The following is a 19941-nucleotide window of genomic DNA, read 5'->3' as shown; positions in this document are numbered from 1 at the left end:
TATTAAACTAATAAGAATTAAAATTCCCAACTTTCCATACCTGGGAACATTTTGATTTCCAGTCACCCTGAAATTGTCCTGGTTTAGTTGGGGGCAAGAGGGAACTATACACAAACTTTGTCCACTCTTTTATATATTTCTAATACACATGTTAGGCCTGGATTTTCTAAGGTCACAGACCTTAGAAAATCCGGCGGTAACGGGGGGGGGGGCTGCGAAAGCCAGCAGCGCCATCGTAAAAGGTGGTGCTATTGGGTGCAAAACTGGCAGCGAAAAGGGTCCTTACCTTTTCGCTGTCAGTGGTTTCTTCACGGCGGACGCCGCCCAGAACCTGCCCCGATTTTAGCTATCGCATGCAAAAAGTCCCTTTTTCACGTGCGATCCGCATAGAAAATGACCCCCTTAGTTCTCAAATATTCACTCGTATGCCCCCGGACATGAACATTCACATGCTTCCCATTTCCATCTCACTTACCCCTTCCCTTCCCATCCCATCCCTGTTACTAACTTATCCCACCCTTTTCCCCTCACACCTCACCTCCTAGATCTCTTCTTCCAGGCCGCAGGGCCACATCATCACCTGGGGCCTGCAGGTGTTTTTTTGCATCTGGATGCAGGGTGAGGCAGCTGCTGTGGAAATGTATTGGGGAGATGGGCACTTTTGCCTCCCCAAAATCATGCTACCTAAGGCAGCTGCTCCACCCTATTTAATGATACAACCGTCCCTGTGTACTGCACTGTTCCCAGAGCTAGAGAAGGATCCTGGAGTGAAGGACCTATGGATAGACTCTTGTGATCTCCTTGTTGGCTGCAAAAGTGGTGGATGGGACTTGGCCAACACCTTCAGCTTTCCCTGTGGATACCATTGCTGGTGGAGCTTGTAATTGCTGTGTATTCTGTCCTTTTGGTCAAATCCCTTGAAACTAACAGTGGAATGTAAGAACCTTCTCAAACAAAGAATGGGCTCTCTCTCTGTAAGCATGTCTGATTCAGTTCTATAATGTGTATTGCAGATTTTTTTCTTTTTTTGGGTGGACATTCATGTTTTGTTTTTTCATTTCAGTTTGGGGCAACCAATTACTATAAATAAGATGCATAGAAAAAGGAAGCACCTTGGCAGATTCAAGCATTTGGTGAACCTGAATAAAGATTGCACATCTGCTTCCTACAATCAAAAAAAATATTCATCTCCCCCACATGAAAAAGTGGAGAGCAATTAGCTTGTAAACCTTTCCTGAACTCATTGAAAGATTAGTCATTTTCAATTAAAGCTTTGCAGCTGGAGAGATAATTGCTTCATCTTCAAAGGATTTAAAAAAAAAACTCCACAAAACTTTGGATGTGGATAAGGTTTTATTTCTAGCAAGTGGGTTTTTTTTTTTAATCTGAATAATCTAGCTTGCATGAAGGAATGCCCCCCCCCTTTTTTTTTTGTCCTATCTAAGTTGAATTAGAGTCCTATTTTTGTAGGTGATGTAAAAGATTTTCCATGTCGTCTCTATCTTCACTAAGCTTTTGAAGAGCTGAATGTTGAGTGCACAAAACATTGATCTAGGAATTGGAAGCCTTTGCAGTTAGCATGGAGTGAAGCGTGTTTCACCTAGGAGAGGCCAGGGGGATCTTGCAGCCGGTGGAAGCCTAAAGTCAGAACTTGGATCCCTGGTGCCATTCCTTCAGGATTCTGCTGTCCAGAACCAGATTTCCCCATTAGTCATGCGATCATCATCTTCTTCCCTCCTGCCGCTGCGGGGAGGGAAAGGCACTGAAGATCCTGTGCCTAGGGGGCACATGGTATGTAAATTCAGCGCTGATGATGCCCAGTTGTGTTTTTGCAAAACATGCAAGCCCCCTTTTGGGGCAGATATCTTGGCAACACTTCCTTGCTCACACAGCAGGAAAATTTTATGAATTTAACTCATTTAAAGACGGCCTCCCCCAGCCTTGAAGGTTGTTCAAAGCAGTTTTACAATATTTTATAAAAACTGTCATAGTGTACACACTCAGTCTGTAATGGGATGATATTATTGGTTTTTACACACAAACAATATAAATTTATCAGAGAGCCATTGTTTGTTTTTGAGACCTGGGTTTCTAGTAGGGATGTGTATTTAGTTTCAAATGCCAATAATAAAACAAACTTAACTTTTGGTTCATTCTGAATGGAACGAACTGGAAATAGTCACCTGAAAATTTTCAAGTCTTTTTTTGTAGGATCTTTTCATATTTGGGGGAGGGGGAACAGGTCTCTGGTGGCTAGGCTTCTCAGGACTCCTGCATCCCCCACTCTCAGGCTAAAAAATGAATCCATCCCTGCCTGGTTCTTTGTTCCTGCTTTTTTTTTTTTTTTTTTAAATGTCCACTTTCTCCCACCTGGGTCTTGGCATTTTAAAAATGCTGCCATCAGCCAGAAGGATGGCGCTGAAATGATGTCACTGTGACAGCTGGCGCCATTTTTATGTGCGGCCGTACATTTGTATGTATGGGCCCATCGCTGGTGCCTTCAGAGAATCCTTCTAAGGAAAGAACATCTTTCTCTTCTCATACCATCAAAAGCAAATGAACATACAAAGCTCAGGTGAGATGACACACACACACAATACAATGCCTGCAGCCTGGATGCCATCTTATTAGGAACTAGGCATGTGCAGACCCTGGGATTTCACTGTGTGTGTTTCACTTCAGGCTGTGTTTTTTGTTCGTTTGTCAAATCCAAAAAAACCCCGAGATTAAAAAAAAAAAGGTACTCTGTGACCCCACACCCAGGGCAAAAACTTGAGCTGGCACTGGCCTGGGGAGGGAGGTTGGGTTTTGTTTTGTTTTTTTCTTTATTGGTTTGGGGTTTATTTTGGTAAATGATTTTCGGTTTGAGAAACCTGAAATAAAAAATTGGGAGTTGCACATCCCTAGTTTCTAATAAGATGGCATCCAGCTTTGTATGCTCTCTCTGCTGGGTTATTTCCCACTGTTTGTGTGTTTGTTCTCTGTGGTGTAGTGAGAAGATGAGGGTCCCATGGATGGCTTCCTGTAAGAGTGTGCAGGTGGAGCAGCTATCTTTCAGCAGTTCTTGAATCTGACTGCTTTCCAGGAGTGATACTTTTGATGGAGGCAGTGTGGGAGCAGTGAGCTTTTGGAATTGCTGCCATCGGATGGACTTTCTTCTGTGGAGCATCTTCATTTTTTTGGACAGTCTTACTGGACACTGTTACTGGACAGTTAACCAAGGGTCAAAAAAACCCGTTGGTGAAATGTTTCATTTAAAAAAAAAAGTACTATTATAGAAATGGACTACTTGTTCCAAAATGTAACGACTTGCATAGTTCTCTTAATGAGAACAGCCAGGTCACAGCACCACCTTCTCTTATAAGGAGAAAAATGCAAAGGGAAATATTCAATCAGAACAAACAGACTGAGTCCATTGTAACCCCAGACTGGGGCACATAAGAGGTATGATGTTGGGTTTCTGTGGTGCTGGCACCAGCTCTGTGGATTTAAAAATTCAATTTGGTCAGGCAGATGTTGGCGTGAGCCTAGCTCGGAGGCTATGGGAAACATTTTTTACAGCTGGATAGGAAGAGTACCAAACTCAAACCTTTCCAGTCTGTGGCCATCAGACTGCACCGGTGCACAAAAGTCTTCTTTTTCTTCCTTACCCTTATCAGCAGATCCACCTCCCTGGTGTTAATCTGTCTCTCACAACAGCTTTATTTCTCTGGGGTAGGAACAGGCCGTTCACAATTACACAACAGAGACAAATAGCAGAGCTTTTGGATCTCTCACCTCTTATGCCAAACAACCCTGGTGCATTAGTCTTTGCATAAGGTAGTCAGTACTCATCTCAAGACATCGTCTAGCTAAGACCACATAATGTGGTCCCTGCTTCCTCTCGGGTGCCTCCGTGAAAATGCCTTTGAGCAGTCCCCTGGGACATAGCATCCATGGAGACAGAGGACCCTGCTGAGCTAGACTGGAATGGCCAGCAGGCCCAAAAGGTTTTCATAGATTTCCTTCAGTATCACACTTTGAGTCCTACTACAGAATAACCAGAATCTGAGCTGAAGCTTATATTTACACAGGTCACCTGATTTCCCCCCCCCCCCCCCCCAACCCTAGAGGTCATCTCACCAAACACTCTGAGACAGAAACAATGCTGTCCTCTTCTGTAACACTAGAATCTCAGACATAATCAGAAGTAGAGGTTACAAGAAAATGTTGGAGAATGGTAAAAGGACACATTACGAGTGGCATAGGCCACTCTCTATATCTTGAATCCAAGTTTAATTGATCTCTCAATGTGGGGATCTCAAGAAAAAAGTGGAAAAACATGGAAACTTCTGAAGAATAAGAGAAATTTAATTTTCTAGTGGTAAATGTTCTGACTGTAGAGCTACTAATGTGTATTTAAATGCTCATCCATATATTTACCTTCTAGATTCCAGTTGGGACAATAGGGTTGATTGACTTTTGGATGTTACTCTGTTAAAGAGGTCAATTTGAGGAAGATGAATTTATCCTAAACTATCCAGTAAATGTGAATTCTGTATTCTTATATCTGATGTAAGATGGTTATGGTTGTTTGCTTTGCTTATTTCTCTGTGGCCTTTACTTGACAGAAGGCTGCTTTTTTTTTTTTTTTTTAAACTGTCTTGAAGTTCTTAATATTTCTAACCCTGAATAATATATTTCTCAGTTCACTTGACAGGTAGACTTTTGTGCTGTGCTTTTTATTGGTAGCTAGTATCTCTTATCCTGTAACAATAACCAGATGCCATCCTGCTCCAGTCAAGGATATACTGGAACTCCTCATTGAGGGGCGGATTTTAAAACCCCTGTGCGCGCCTATTTTGCATAGGCTGCCGGCGCGCGTAAAGCCCCGGGACGCGCGCAAGTCCCGGGGCTTTCGAAACTGGGAGGGAGGGGGCGTGTCCGGGGGCGTTCCCGAAACGACGTGGCGTTTTGGGGGCGGGCGCGGTCGAGGCCTCCGGACCACGCCCCCGGGACCGGAGGACGGAGCGGGGCTGCCGGCGACACGTGCAAAGTTACGCCTGCTTTCAGCAGGCGTAACTTTGCCAACAAAGGTAAGGGGGGTTTAGATAGGTGGGGGGAGGGCGAAGAAAAGTTCCTTCCGAGGCCGTTCTGAAATCTGAGTGGCCTCGGAGGGAACAGGCAGGCCGCGCTGGGCTCGGCGCGCGCAGGTTGCACAAATGTGCACCCTTTTGCGCGCGCCGACCCCCGGATTTTATAGGCTACGCGCGTATCTTATAAAATCTGGTGTACTTTTGTTCGCGCCGGTGGCGCGAACAAAAGTACCGGCGCACGTATTGCTTTAAAATCCGCCCCTGAGTGAGGACTAGATGGTAACAGTTATTGCCACTCGTGTGCCAGCAGGGGGTGCTAGAAGAGTAGATGCAGGACCAACATCACAATATTCCTTCATCTAAAAGGTGGCCGAGACCAAAACAGTAACAGAATTCAAGACTGGCCTGGGATAAGTACAGAAATGAAGGGGAAAGCCAGAGGTCAGCTAGGGTCTGGGACACACTAACCAGGTTTAAATTTGGGTATACTGGATAGTCCTTGATTCTTATCTGCTGTCCTATTCTGTTTCTTCCCTCCTAGCTCTTGAGCCCAAGTGCACCCTGGCCAGTCCAAGTTGCAGTACCTGTGACTGAGCCATGGAGCTGGCCTGGTTAAGTATCTTTGGAGCTTAGAGCTGTCATGTCAGAAGGGAAGTGGTGGGAGGACCAAGGCCAGTGCATCCCGTTAGGTGAACTAGGTGGTTGCCTAGGACAACAACCATTAGGGGGTGGTGAAGAGTGAAGCCTATCCCGCTTGTGGCCGAGAGGAGTAGAGACTGGGCGGGCCACGAGCGGCGCCTATCCTGCTTGCGGCCCAGAGAAGCACAGCATTGGCTGGCTGCGAGCAGTGCCCATCTTGCTCACAGCCAAGAAAAGTAAACATTTGGCGGGCCATGAGCAGCGTCTCTGTGATTGAGATTGGGACCCGCGGAGGGCGCAAGGCAGAAGGTTTGCCTAGGGTGCCTAACACCCTTGTACCTGCCCTGGGGAGGACTACAAGTTTCCTCATACTTTACAAATCAGCACGACTCGTACCTGGAATGCTTTGTTCTAAAGCATGAGGGACTGGAGCGAAATGTCCTGGAAGACAGGGAGACATCTGGTCACCCAGTTACACGATGAACGAGAGCTGCATCTGTGAACGCTGACTCTGCTGCAGGGTGCCCCTGTGTGGCTCTGGTGAGGCTCGGGGGGGGGGGGGGGGGGTTGGCAAAGTGGCGGTTTCTGTTACAAGAGTCTCCTCTGGTGCCCTTCCTAAAACAATAACTGCGGCTGGGTCAGATCCCGCCGGTATCTTATCTGTCTTCTGCCTGTGGGAGGTGTCTGAATAGTTCATGCCTTCTCCAGAATGAAAACAGTTGACGTGCTCAGAGAACAGGACATGGTGGATGAGAGAGGAGCACAAATAAAACACCACCATGGAGAGAAGGTGCTGCAAGAGGAATGGCTTCAACCAGTCTGAGTCACAATTATGTTTGGTCTCTCTCAATCTGTAGTAGTTTTTTGTTTGGCGTGCTTGGAAACGCTTGCTGGTGTGAAAAAGTCCTAAAACATCCTGGCTGATGTTATGCTCCTAGAACCATGTTAACTACGGCTAACATATCGATGTTCTAATATTTTCTAAAACAAAATCGGTGCTTTGGTGTTGAATGCAGACCCCCTGCTTCTGTTTTGTTTTCTCCCAATTTCTTTCTGATGTTTTGACTTTCTCAGAGCCACCTACAAGAACCATTAAGAGCTAATGAGTGTCCCACAGAACTTGCTTCGGAATCACCTTTTTCCCCATTATTTGTCGTCATCTTCTGTGTGATCCCCAAACAGCTTAGGAGAAGCTACTTTAATGTTTTACAGCTCCAGTAGGTCACAGCTGGTGGTAGCTTCTCTTCGCCCTCCTAAGATTTAATTCCATTTCCAGTAGAATCAATGGCGTGTTAAATGACTCTGGAAGCTTCTGTTGGCCCCGATGAGAATCCCTTTAGCGACTCCAGGAGCTGCCAATAAAAAGCAACGGTGAGGTTCAGAGCCGCAGAGTATCTGTCCAATGTGCTTAAAGGGCAGACTGTTTTTTGTTTTTTTTCCAAAGGATAATGTGGGTCTTGCAAAACCACCTGAGGTTGCTGCTTACTGATCCTGCTGCGCTGAAGCAGCAGTAGGAGACATTGGCTAATGGTTGTTTTTAATGTGAAATTCTGCACGGTACCCTCTGACCTTTTCTTAAGCAGAGTTAACTCAAGTCCTGCTGAGCAAGCACCATGTTCACGAGTGCTGTGTTAAAACTGCGCAAGGCCAGATGCAGAGAATGTACTGTTAGTCTGCAAGACGACCGTCTGTGTGCCGAGGGGCCTGAAATATTCTTAAAAAAAAAAAAAAAATGCCAAGTGTGTGTTTGGCAACAACTGGAAGATCAGAACAAGGCAGGTGAGCTACAAGAAATGAGATTGCCATCTTTTGTCTGGTATTATAATTGTGCTTACAAGTATCAGATTCTCAGGTATAAACCCAATCACTGAATATGGCAAATACAGCACATAGTCTAATCCATTTACCAAGACCAGGGCTAAGTATCCTGTGTATTGGGTTTTGTTTTTGCAAACTTTTCTGTTGCTTTTAAAATGTCTGCAGCCAAAATTGTGCTAAAGAATGCCATAGGCTACAAATGGCAGATACTGACACTAGCAAGATAAGTAACTTGTGATTTGCAAGATGAAAAATCGACCCCAACTCCAAGGTGAGAACTTTCAGCAGGAAATTGATTAAATATGAAGACCAACTGGAAAGTGACTTGCTACATCCCTCTCCCAGGTCTTGAGCTAGTTTTCTCTGTTGGTTATATATAATTTTTTAGCATGCTTTTGGTGGTGATCAGATGTAAAAAGGGAATATCTTCAAAAGTGTAGGAAGTCTTACACTGGTACTCAGAAGATCAGGACAGCCCCATGGGTTTAATATTCTGCGGCAATCCTTTTGCCGTTGGCTCTAACCGCTGGCTGGCTTTTTGAAATATTGGATGAAATTGTCTATTGGAATTGCTTTTTGCCTTGTAACCTTGATTTAATGCTGCATCTAATATTACGTCCATGAATTTAATTTTAATGGCGATGAGAAGATACTGAAACTAATCTGAAAGGCCCTCTGGAATGCTTTGATATCTTTTCTATTAAGATCGAACTTTAACTGTTATGTGTCTTGCATTGTTTCATATGCTAGGATATCTTGTAACTAAGCAGAATTTTAACTAGGAAATACCAGTGAGCCAAGGTTTTTAGACTCTTATATTGTGTAAGCTGTAAATATATATATATATATATATATATATATATATTTATTTTAAACCAAGAGAGTAGCTGATGTCAGGAGTAGGTAGTTAGCCAGCAGAGGTGGTGGTTACCACAACTGTGGCCGAGCTTGAAGCTTACTTGGGATGGATGCAGGGGAGTGTTGGTAAGGAAGGAAGACAAGCAGAGATGGTGTAGGATCAATGCAGCAGGTAGACTCTGTATTCCAGTTTTGGCGCTAACCTCTTTTTTGGCGAAGATGCCAGTGTACCTTTTGGTGCTTTCTACATTGTGGTAGGTGATGGCAAAAGAGTGGACCAATCCAGTTTGCACGGCTACCCTGTATATTTTAGTTTAGAATCTTTTTGAAAATAACTTCATGGCTGAACAGACACTAACTTTTTTTTTTTTTTGTTTTGTTTTTTATTGCTTCTAAATTTTGGATCTGGATGGTTCTGTCTAAACAATATTTGTGTTGCCACCTCATTGGTTGTACTGAAACTGCACTGTATCTGTCTAAATAGTTTTGTAAAGTGTGTTTTGCTTTGATCAATCGTCTGGGCAATATGGCTTCTCTGTGAGAGAACTTCATTTTACACAGCTGCCCCCCGTCTCTCAGACCCATAGAAAACAGCTCTTAGCTAAGCCTGCAGCTCCTGCTCCCTGTCTCTCTGAGAGCTCGCAGAAAGCATTACCTTTCTCACCTGGTTTCAGCCAAACCTTCCTTCCAAATCAGTTGTGACAGTTTGACATCTACCTGTCTCCATCTCATCTTCCAGTGGATTGTTTTCCACAAATGTGTTGGCATTTAAGAACTGGTCTGTCTTAGTCAAACTCCTTCAGCTTCATACCACTATTTATGTAGTCTTGCAGCATGACGTGTGTGCAAGGACAGAATAGTTTACCTCTTCCTGCAAAGAGATGGGAATAATAGCATAGCTCAGGGGTATGTGGATCTGCTCTCAGGACCACAACTGGTCTGTTTTTAGGATAACTCACATATGTAAACTTTTTTTTTTTGATTCTTAAACCAAATGTCTGCAAATATCTCATGAATGTAGATATTCTGAAAAGTAGATTATTGTGCTCAAGGATTTGAGGATCCCTGGTCCAAATGATTTGGATTATAATAGTCATTGCACACCCTGAAACTATTTTGGATTCAGTACTCTTGTGTTGCAATATCCATTAATAGTTTTGACAGCTTTTTGGTCAAGAGGTTGTTCTTATACCAGTTGTTCTTATAACAGTCTATCCATGAGGGCAGGGATGTGTGCCATAAAATGGACTTTAAAAAAAAAATGAATATACCCTGAAGCTGATTTGCAATGCTCTTCTCAGCTGACTGTAATTTTTAAATCTATAAAGAGATGCTTCAGAGGAAAGTAAGAGTAATTAGTTTCATAGACACTTGATAGCAGCTATCTTGCACTTGAATATAACTTTTAATAAGGATACCCTGGATAATGGTGAAACTACCTGTACGGAGTACAGACAGCATGTCTGACTCAAGCTGCTCTTGCATAATAGTTTTCTAGACATTGGAGAAGTCATTTAGAAGCAGCAAATCCGTGGGTTTAGTAGGTTCCATTTTGGATTTGATGGCAAATCTCATCTGGGAATGCTGGATAACACCAGAGCAGTTCTGCAGATTAGAAATTGAGGCGGTGGAGGCCTCAGCCTGTCCTGTGGTGGAAGGAACTGCTAAGTACACATTAAAGCCATTGCCAGTGCCACAAGTAAGCCCATGGTTTGCAGCCTAACCTCATATATAAAGGCTCAATGGACAAAGAAATGGAATCAATCACACCAAAAAAACCCACACACACCAACGGTGTATTCCAGTACACACCAATGTAAACAATCCAAAAACAAGTGTCCTGGTACTAAATTTTAAATAGCACCTAATACGCCAAACTACTTATGTATGACCCTCTATTCACGGGCAGACAATGTCAGTACTGCTCGTTTTGCATAGGGGTCACTAAACCTTTAATCAAATATAATTTTTTGTTGATTTTCAAAAATTTTTAAGCAATTGCAATCGAGAATAAAAAAACGGATACTTATCCGCACTCGGAACCCAAACCCGACATGGCCATGTTTCGGACTTCTGTCCTGCTTCAGGGGAAAATATTCAAAAAGCCAATTCAGGTGGTAGAAAGCATCTTCTTCTTTCGGCGAATTTACTCCGTGCCTATCCTGTTCGCCGAAAGAAGAAGATGCTTTCTACCACCTGAATTGGCTTTTTGAATATTTTCCCCTGAAGCAGGACAGAAGTCCGAAACATGGCCATGTCGGGTTTGGGTTCCGAGTGCGGATAAGTATCCGTTTTTTTATTCTCGATTGCAATTGCTTAAAAATTTTTGAAAATCAACAAAAAATTATATTTGATTAAAGGTTTAGTGACCCCTATGCAAAACGAGCAGTACTGACATTGTCTGCCCGTGAATAGAGGGTCATACATAAGTAGTTTGGCGTATTAGGTGCTATTTAAAATTTAGTACCAGGACACTTGTTGTTTTTGGATTGTTTACAAAGAAATGGAATAACATTTGGAGGTTGTGATGGTGTATGGGGAAAGGTTGCACCACTGCTACTATTGCTTTTCCTGTTCTAGGATGGGATGAGGGAAGCTTGCCCCAAATTCAGAGTCCCTTGTTTACAAGATGAGCCTAACTGATATATATGTACTCTGCATGCCTAAAAAGAAATAATACATTTGATGTTGTATTGCTTGGTGGATGACATCTTGTGATATCTTTTTATTAAGACGCTGTGTGCTGTTTCTCTTTGTATGGTATAAATTGAAGTGGGAAGATAGGGGAAATATGAACAGGCTTGGATTTGTCAACAGGCACATTAGGCCTGTGCCCAGGGCGACAGAAATCTGGGGGAGGGTAAACAGGCTGGCTAAAGATTTACTGCCATCCAATAAAAATAATATAAATTATACTAATATTATACTAATATAGTGTGAAACTACTTTAGTTTTATATTATGATATAAAAGATGGACATGTTTGCCAGTTTGCTTCAGAATTTTTAAATTTGTGCCACAAGAAACTGGGGGGGGGGTCTGTGCCTTAGACATTCTGCATCCTGTTGTCCATCCTTGGGAAGGGGGGGGGGGGGGGGGGTTAGGGAGATGATAGGGGGTGATAGAACCAACAGTACCTAGGGGTGCCAAAATCCTAAATCCATCACTGGATATGAATGAAACATCAAGGGAAATGTACATGGTGCTGAAGTGATGAGTGAATTTTGGCCAAGTAGTTGCTTTTTGAAGAAATGAAGTTTGGAGATTTTTTTCTGGGTATTTTTGATTGATTGTCAGGGAGGCTATATTTAGGTAGAGTACTCTCTATATATATGTATTTACTTTTGTTTTTTGTTGGGGGGGGTTCATTAATTTTTCTGTTTTTAATATGTTGTGTATAATAGGTATCTTGTGTGAAGGATTTATTATGTACTGTGTATTTATATATGGAATTTATGCATAGTATTTGTATAACTTGTTTTGACTGTCAAAACAAGTTATACATATATTTTAATTGGAACTTTTTTGAATTTTTTTTTGTATAAAAAGTTGTTGTATATAATTTTTTATTGTATTTGTAAATATTTGTGTGGTATAGATTAGGTTGTTTTGAGACTTATACATGTACCCTTCATGATTATTTTTATAAACTGAAATGAAAAATGACTTTCAGTTCAGTATATTACTGCAAATTGGTGTCACCACTACCCCAGGTCAAGTGAACAAGGCTGATCCACACCTGGGTTTGACTCATTGCATGCATGGACATGTAATTTTAATTTCTTCCCTCTTCCTCCCCCCACAACGCCCCCAATTTTGTTTTCTAAGAAAAATCGTAACTACATCTCTATGCATGCAAAGGATCAGCCTTGTTCACGTGATCTGTGGTGAAGTGGCAACCCTACTGGGAGTACAAAAATTACAGCCCTGGACATAAACTGGTTTAGTACTTGAGGGCAAGAACACTAAAGAAACTGGTGAAGATGTGCAAGGCTGAACAGGTGCACGAGAGCTGCTGACCGTTGTATGGAAGACGAGTTCCATCTTTTCCGTTTGTGTATATCCCCTTTGTATAGGGAAAATGCGTTTGTGGGTTAAGTGTGAGAATCTGATTCAGCGCAGATTTAGAAAATAAACTAAAAAAAAGGGTCGTTCATGTAGCATAAAAGAATACTTTGGAGTTCCTCTTCGGTACCGGCTTTTCATAGCAAGAGACATACAGTCGAGAAAAGCAAACTCAAGTGCATTTGCTTTTTAGTGGACGCTTTTAAGAGTCCTCTGAACAAGAGACGCTAAATCTTGAATAGCTCAGATTCGGTAATGATTTCTTTGCCTTCAGAAGTAGAGATACTGGAACTTAAGCACTGTACGGGACTTGCACGCAAGCGATTTTTTTTTTCCCCAGAAAAACGCTACACCTGGGCTGTTTCACTTTCAGATTTCGCTAGCACACGGGTACAAAAGTACGTACATACCTTGCTCCTACTATATCTGTGACTGGGGCTTATGCACATATATTTGAAAATTCAATATGCAGACACATTTTATCCCCTTAACCCAATCCTATTTCATGAAATGGTCACGTTAGCCATTCAGAAAATAAATACATAGTTTATAAAAGAAAATTATTCCTTACCTGCTAATTTTCGTTCCTGTAGTACATAGGATCAGTCCAGACCGTGGGTTATGTCCCCCGTCCAGCAGATGGAGTCAGAGCAAACTTCCGAGGGTGCTGACATATAAGCAGGTGCACCCTCCAGGGATCCCCTTAACCCAATCCTATTTCATGAAATGGTCACGTTAGCCATTCAGAAAATAAATACATAGTTTATAACAAGCTATGGTCACCGCTGCCTCCCTAGGGAAGATTCCAACCTGATGGATCTACTTGGGTAATGAGGGCTGAACTTGATATTTTTGCACCTATTGGTAACGAGGCGGGGGTGGAGGAAAAGGTCCGTGCTCCCCTCGCTTTCCCACTTGGTCTCTTCCTGGTCTCCCCCTATGTCATAGCAACAACTCTTGGACCCTGCGGCGGTCCTACCGACCCCCTACTTTACACGGGCTTCTTGTTACCATGGTCACTTGTGAGGGGCGGGGTCGCAGGACCTGCAAGCACACAGCATTGCAGGCTGGAAGCTGAGATGTGAGTAAGGAGTTCAGGTCGAGACACAGCAGCATGGGGGCGGTGCCCTGCTGCCTCTAAATTTAAAAAAAAAAAAAAAATTGGCACTGGAGGCAGTTAACTGCAGGCCTAGGTTTAGGCACAGGCAACGTAGATAACTCATTGGTTAACAGACGAGATTTATTTGAAGATTGCCTCATCTTTTTCTCTTTAAATCCTCCTGGTATTAACACAATTTGAATTTTGTGTTCTTTATATCTTGGGACTCTTACAGGTTGCTACTTAAAAAAAAAAAAAAAATCTCCTGCTGGATTTAATCCAATGCATTATGCAGTGGAAGCAAGACTGTCTCTCTCTCTCCAGTTCCTAGGAAAGCTAAAAAAAAATAAATTCTAAATCTGCATTTTCAAAGGCTGCAGTTATTAAATTTCTTCATATCCCCACCCTGCTTAGTGTCTTGCTGTGATATTTGGGAAACTAGACAATAAAAGTAGGCTTTTACCTTTTCTATTAGTCATGCCCCCTGCAACAAAGAGCAGGTCTGTGCATCTTACAAACAAACCAGAATCTAATTTAACCCCCTGCCTTCTGGTTACCAGTAGGGATTGTAGCAGGATGGAATCTGAACCTGAGCTTAGACACACGGACACGCAGGCAGATGTAATACTGTGCGCTCAGGCTAGCGCACAGGTTAACCCGTGGTTGGAAGCATGCTTCCATAACCCCTTATATGTAGTAAGAAGATTTGTGCATCCAAAACACCCGCCCAAGTCAGCACAAGGCTAATAGCACTCATCACATGTGCCCACCACGCACATTTTTATCCTCAAAAATAAATGCCAGCCCTGGAGTTGGCATTGTCTTGAGGTGCCCCAAATGTTTAACAGTTTCTGCTTTTCAGTGGTTCCTCCAACTTTTTTAGTGTGGCGATTATTATGTCAGAGGAACCACAGAAAGCACTGTGAACATTTTTTAAGTCATGCCTGCAGTCAGATTAGGAAAATGGATACTCGTAGAATTGTCTGTTTTTCCTAACCTATGCACAGCCACTTCTCCTGGGTGCCTGATGCCAAGGAGGCACTAGGGATGCACAATTTCCCCTAGCACCTCCTTTTTAACATAGCGGCTCAGCCTACTGCATCATGAGGTCAGGAGAGGTGGACGGGCACGCATTAGCAAAGCAGGTGCTCAATCATGAGGAGTTTATGGCCTGCTTTTCAAAAGCATTTACATGCTTTAAAAATAGGTTTTACATGTGTAAATGCACTTTACCTGCGTAAGTGGGCTTTTGAGAATTGCTTCAATAGTTACATTTACAGGCGTAAATCCTTTTGAAAATTACCCCCTTGCTCAAATGTGAGTACAACTGCAAAGATTAGCACTTCTTGCAAATCCCATGTTAGACATTTACAGTAAAGGTCGTGGGAGAGTGGGCGAGCGCCTGCTCTCCCAGCGTGTGCACAGGCCACTCTCTCCTGTGCGCGCGATTCAGAAAACAAAGTTATTCAAATTAGGGCCCGCGGTAAGAGCTTGACAGCCGACGCTCAACTTTGCCAGCATCAGTTCTCAAACTCGCTGACAGCCACGGGTTCAGAAACCGGCAAAATTGAGCATCCGGTTTTCAATACGCGAGCAGATTTAAAATTGTTTGGTTATTTTTAACTTTTGGGACCTCTGACTTAATATCGCCATAAGTCCCAGTGCCGGCAGAAATTAACTCCTACCTTTTGGATAGGCGCTAATTTGTGAAAGTAAAATGTGCGGCTTGGAACATTTTACTTAATGAATCATGTGGGAATAACTAATAGGGCCATCAACATACATTTGCATGTTGCGGGTGCTATTAGTTTCAGGGGGGGGGAGGGGTGTTGGCCGTGCGTTTGACGCGCTATTACTCCTTACTGAATAAGGGGTAAAGCTAGCGCATCAAACGCGCATCCAAACGCGGGTACTGTATCGGCCTGTTAGCTGTTACTCCCTAATACAGAGAGGTATCCTGGCTTAACTCAGATTTTCATAAAACAGAAAATGTAATTCTTGGTCAGAGGTGGAGTCAAGTTTCTGAGGCCAATGTTAGTATATGGGACTGGGTCAGGAGTCCTGTACTGGAGTTCGATTTTTGTGCACACATTTTCTTTTAATCTCCTGCTATATTAGCCTACCCTTTAGTTTATTGCATTGAGTTAACCACTCCCCCCCCCCCCCCCATTCGTGCCCTTTTATATCGGGGCCTGCATTACCAGAGGCTGAAGGGGAGAAATGCTGCTTGGCCTGAAGTGGGAATACAGTGGCAGGCCCCGGTCCATAAGAGAAGGGGGGCTGTATCCGCTGCAGCCTGCATGTCATGATTGCACAGGAGCAGACCTGGCGTACTAACGGTAACGGATCCCCAGTCTCTGACGTGCAGCAGCTACTGTGCACCTACAGGCAGGGCCTTGATAAGTCACTGGAAACGGAGAGCCCTGTGGGCGCGCCCTCCTGCAGTACAGCGTGCGGTGGCGTGAAAGAGATCCTACACCGTCTGCTTTCCGACCAAGCATGAGGAGACCGGGGCATCCTGCCAAAGAATTCCCCGGCTGGCAGACACTTCGCTGCTCGCTTCCATGTTTTGCTATCTTGGTTAAACACATGCTATTCAATATGTTCTTTACCCACGCCATTCTTGGCTTTTTTTTTTTTTTTTACTGTCATTAAAATAAATGATTGGGGGGGTAATTCTGGGGTATCTGGTTTTCCGGGGAAGGATTAAAGTAGCCGTGAGATGGCCGCAGGAGGGGCTTGTGCAGCTCCTCCTTATGGGGTGGGGTAAAGGCCTTGGCAGCTCCCTGACTTTGCCTTGAAAGGTGTTTAGAGGACCCTGGAGGATTTGCCAGAGAAGGAGGCGGGCGGAGATGCAGAGCAAAGTCTTCAAACCAGCCTAGGCAAGGATGGGTGCCCTGTGAAAAGGGAGGTGGTGTCCATGGGGGTTCCCTGAGAGCACCACTTGTGTGGCACTGATTCATTGTACCCCACAGAAGGGCTTTCACACGCTACCTGCTGAGCTCTCCTCCTCCCGCCTGATGCGGACCCCAGCAGCAGCAGGAAGCTGCTGATTCCAGCAGGGGGAAAGTGCTGGGGCTGGCATGGTGTGCTCACTGGCTCCCCTTTTCTCCCAGTAATCCAGGTTGAGTTACTCCCACAGGCAGCTGCTCCCCTCAGTCAGGACGGCTGGCTCTCCTCCAGGGCCCTGTGGGGGGAACCTCCCCCAGCCCTGCCTGTTGTAGGAACCGCTTTTGAGCTAAGCTGCTGCTGCTGCTACACGCTCTCCAGTTTTTCTTTAAAACAAAATGGATTCTTTCCCGATCCAGGGCTGCAGCTTCTAATAACACAATGTCTTTCTAGCTGAGCTGCTTGGGGCTTTGTTGCCTTTAGCTGGAGGAGTGCAGATTGGCGTGTGTGAAAGTGATCAGGGGGAGGGAGGAACAGGCTCTTACAAAGCACTGGATGCTTGGACTGACAATAGCCGACATGCTTTGTGGACTGAAGAAAGACCTACAGTCTGACTTTGGTGAGTGAGCTGCTTGTCTTTACATTGAACTGTTTGTTTTTTCTCTCTTTTTTTTTTTCGGTAAACCTTGTAGAAAATTAGTATTTATAATAGCGAGTGAGAAAATCTTGCCAGAGCCTGCAGAGAGCTTTCCTGTTCTATGGAGAGAGAGGAAGTGGCTTTCTAGCCCGGTAAAAGGTGAACCCTCTCCAGACCTGCCTTCTGGTCAGGGCGGTAGTAGTAATTTGTTTTAATTTTAGATTTAGCTGAGGCTTTTTCATCGGTAGCTGAAGGCACGTTGCATCCAGGTATATAGTAAGTATTTAAGCCTCCTTACTGAGGGGGATGTGCATGTGCTATAGATTGCGCTGAATGCTGTTAGTTAACACAACGTGTTTCTTACCTTCACTGTGCTGGATGTCTTGACCGGGGGTTCAAGGGGTCAGGTCTTCCTCGGGTTGGAGGTACTCTTTCACATCTGCACAGCCGCTGCATGAAGTCTCTGTTCTGCTCCTTTAAGCTTTTCTGTAGTGGGGAGCTTTTTTTTTTTTTTTTTTTTTAGATCGAGAGGCGAGCAGGGGATGGTGTGGAAATTTCCCGAGTAGCGCTGTCCTCGGTGAGGCTCATTAGTTTAATGAGTGCAGCACAGCCGTTCAGCCCTGCTCTGATAATGCACAAGCTCCCCCCGGGTGGGGGGATGAACCTCCTTTACTTGTATGTGGCTGCGTGGACTTTAGGTCCTATTTGCACCATTTATTTGATGCATTAAATGTGTGGTCTTTACATAGCTACTGCACGGAGGAAAGGAAATGTTAAGCCCAGGGATAGTGTGTGAATGCAGTTGCATTGGTATAACTAACCCATGTTAGGCAGGTCCCTTGCAGGTTGATCTTGTAACTTGCTCCAGCAGCTGACTGCTAAGATGTATTTTCTTTAGAAGGTGGATGGCATAATATAGTTGTTTCGCAAGAAAGTAGCTCTAAAGCTGCTTATGATCAGTGTGCAGTGATTGAGTGTGAATCGTCTTGATTGTAAGTAGTAAACTGAGATCTCAGTGCAGCCAGCCCCCCCCCCCCCCCCCGTCTGAGGTTTGCATAATGACCTTTCTAGGGAGCTCCCCAGACTGTTGGGAGGGGCGCATTATAGTGAAGATTGGGAGCAGTTGCTATAAATGTGGTACAAAGATTCTGTAAATGTTGCGTTAATGGCACGGGGTAACCAGGTTAGGCAGGTCCCTTGCAGCTTAATCCTCTAACTAGTTCCAGCTGTTTCCTGTAAGATGGGTTTTCTCTATAAGGTGGATGCCTTGATATAGGTTGGACTTTGAAAATATTACAGGTAAGACAATGAGAGCACCTTTTAACCTTACCTGGTTGTTTTTCTTTTTTTTTAAACCAAAAACTTGTCTCATAGCTTTCTTCCAGTGACAGAGCCAGGTGGGGAAACAGGACCTTGTAGCTCAGAGATAATGGAAGATTTGCTCCACTGTGGTACGGAACAGGCACCAGCAGTGTAAGCTTCTTATAAGAAGCAATTAACATGGGCAGGAATGGAGCCTGGAGATGGCGGAGGAAAGTAGGGGTGGATGTGGAGGAGAACCAGCTGAAAGTGCAAGCAGACTGGAGTAACACAAGCTGAGATCCTGTTCAGCCAGAGAAAGTAAACAGACACCCCTGCAGCTGAGTCCAATGTCTGGTTCTTGGAACTTACAAGTAGAATCAAGAAAGCTGAAATGTGTTTGTACAGAGGGCTGTCCTTTTGGGGAGGCATGAATCAGGGCCTCCACACCAGCTAGAGTCTGTCCTGATTGTATACATCAATTCTGCATGCAAAGGTCTCTGGTTATTTTTATGTATTTTTAGCATAAAAGGTCTGAAGTTTTGGCCATGGCTTGGACAGTACCTGTGTGCCTAAAATTCAGAAAGGTAAAACATTAAAAAGTAGATCTTAAAAGGAGCGCATGCAGGTCCCGGTGTGCGCACATGTGCACCGGATTTTCATGTCCTCATAGGCATGTGCGGGCGGGTGGCCTGCTGCGCGCACGGGGGGGTGCGCGATATTTAGAAAAATATGCACAGTGACACAAGTAGGGCTTCCCCAGTTCCCTCCCAGTTTGCTCCAATTAAGGAAGTAGACTGGGAAGGAACTTTCCTATCCCCCTACCTAACCTTCCTACCTCTTCCCCTCTCCTCCCCGACCCCTAACATTTTCCTAGCTATAACTTTTTTTTTTGTCTCTTACCTTGCTACTCCTTTGGAGCAGCAGTAGACTCCGTGCACTGGCTGGCTGCAGGTGCACGCTTCCCCCGGGACAGTGGATAATGGTGCTGCCCCTTTCAGCAGACCCGGCACTTGTGTGTGTAGTGGGATTACATGTGTGGCTGGGCCACATGAGTATCAGGGTTACATACATGGCCAGGCCACACGCATAATCCCCAAAATCTACATGCACGTAGTTTTTAAAATCTGGCCTTAAATATATATTAAAAAGTGCAAAATAAAAAGGCCAAACAAAATAGCGACAACAAAAGAATAATAGTGTGAGACTTAGCACTAGTGCCTGTTTCTTTTTTTCTGAAGATGTTTCTGCATGATTGGGTTTATTTTTATTTTTTAAATAGAACATAATTTTATAAAATCTCAAGTTTGAAGTATGCCTGAGGCTTAAGGTGGGGTTTGTTTGATTTAGAATAAAGTATTTGAGTTGATTCATGGCTGTGAAGTTTGTTCCGCAAGCAAGGAACACACTCTGTGTAGGATAATCTAAAAGTAAGACTGGGACCATGCATAAGGGTTGAAAAAAGTTGCTCCGTTTCAGTGCTCTGTCCTGTGCAGTGGGTCATAGAGATGGAAAGTGGGACAAGCTCCAGAACCCAATTACCCTCTAGGTAAATCACTGCTT

At 44.1% G+C, this 19941-nt stretch overlaps 1 protein-coding gene and 1 long non-coding RNA gene across 2 annotated transcripts in view; one reads left to right on the top strand and one right to left on the bottom strand.

Moving 5' to 3' along the window:
* Positions 1-17551, bottom strand: part of LOC115091258 — a 67685-nt gene extending 50134 nt beyond the window's left edge. Inside the window, exon 1 of the long non-coding RNA XR_003856649.1 lies at positions 17444-17551. This is a non-coding gene — a long non-coding RNA (uncharacterized LOC115091258). The remainder of the gene's footprint in view (positions 1-17443) is intronic.
* The window catches only part of GRIP2 (glutamate receptor interacting protein 2), a 288825-nt gene that overhangs the window by 96504 nt on the left and 172380 nt on the right, over positions 1-19941 (top strand).

Source organism: Rhinatrema bivittatum, chromosome 4, assembly GCF_901001135.1.
Source record: "Rhinatrema bivittatum chromosome 4, aRhiBiv1.1, whole genome shotgun sequence".
Lineage (NCBI taxonomy): Eukaryota > Metazoa > Chordata > Amphibia > Gymnophiona > Rhinatrematidae > Rhinatrema > Rhinatrema bivittatum.
This window is presented reverse-complemented; position numbering and strand designations above follow the sequence as displayed.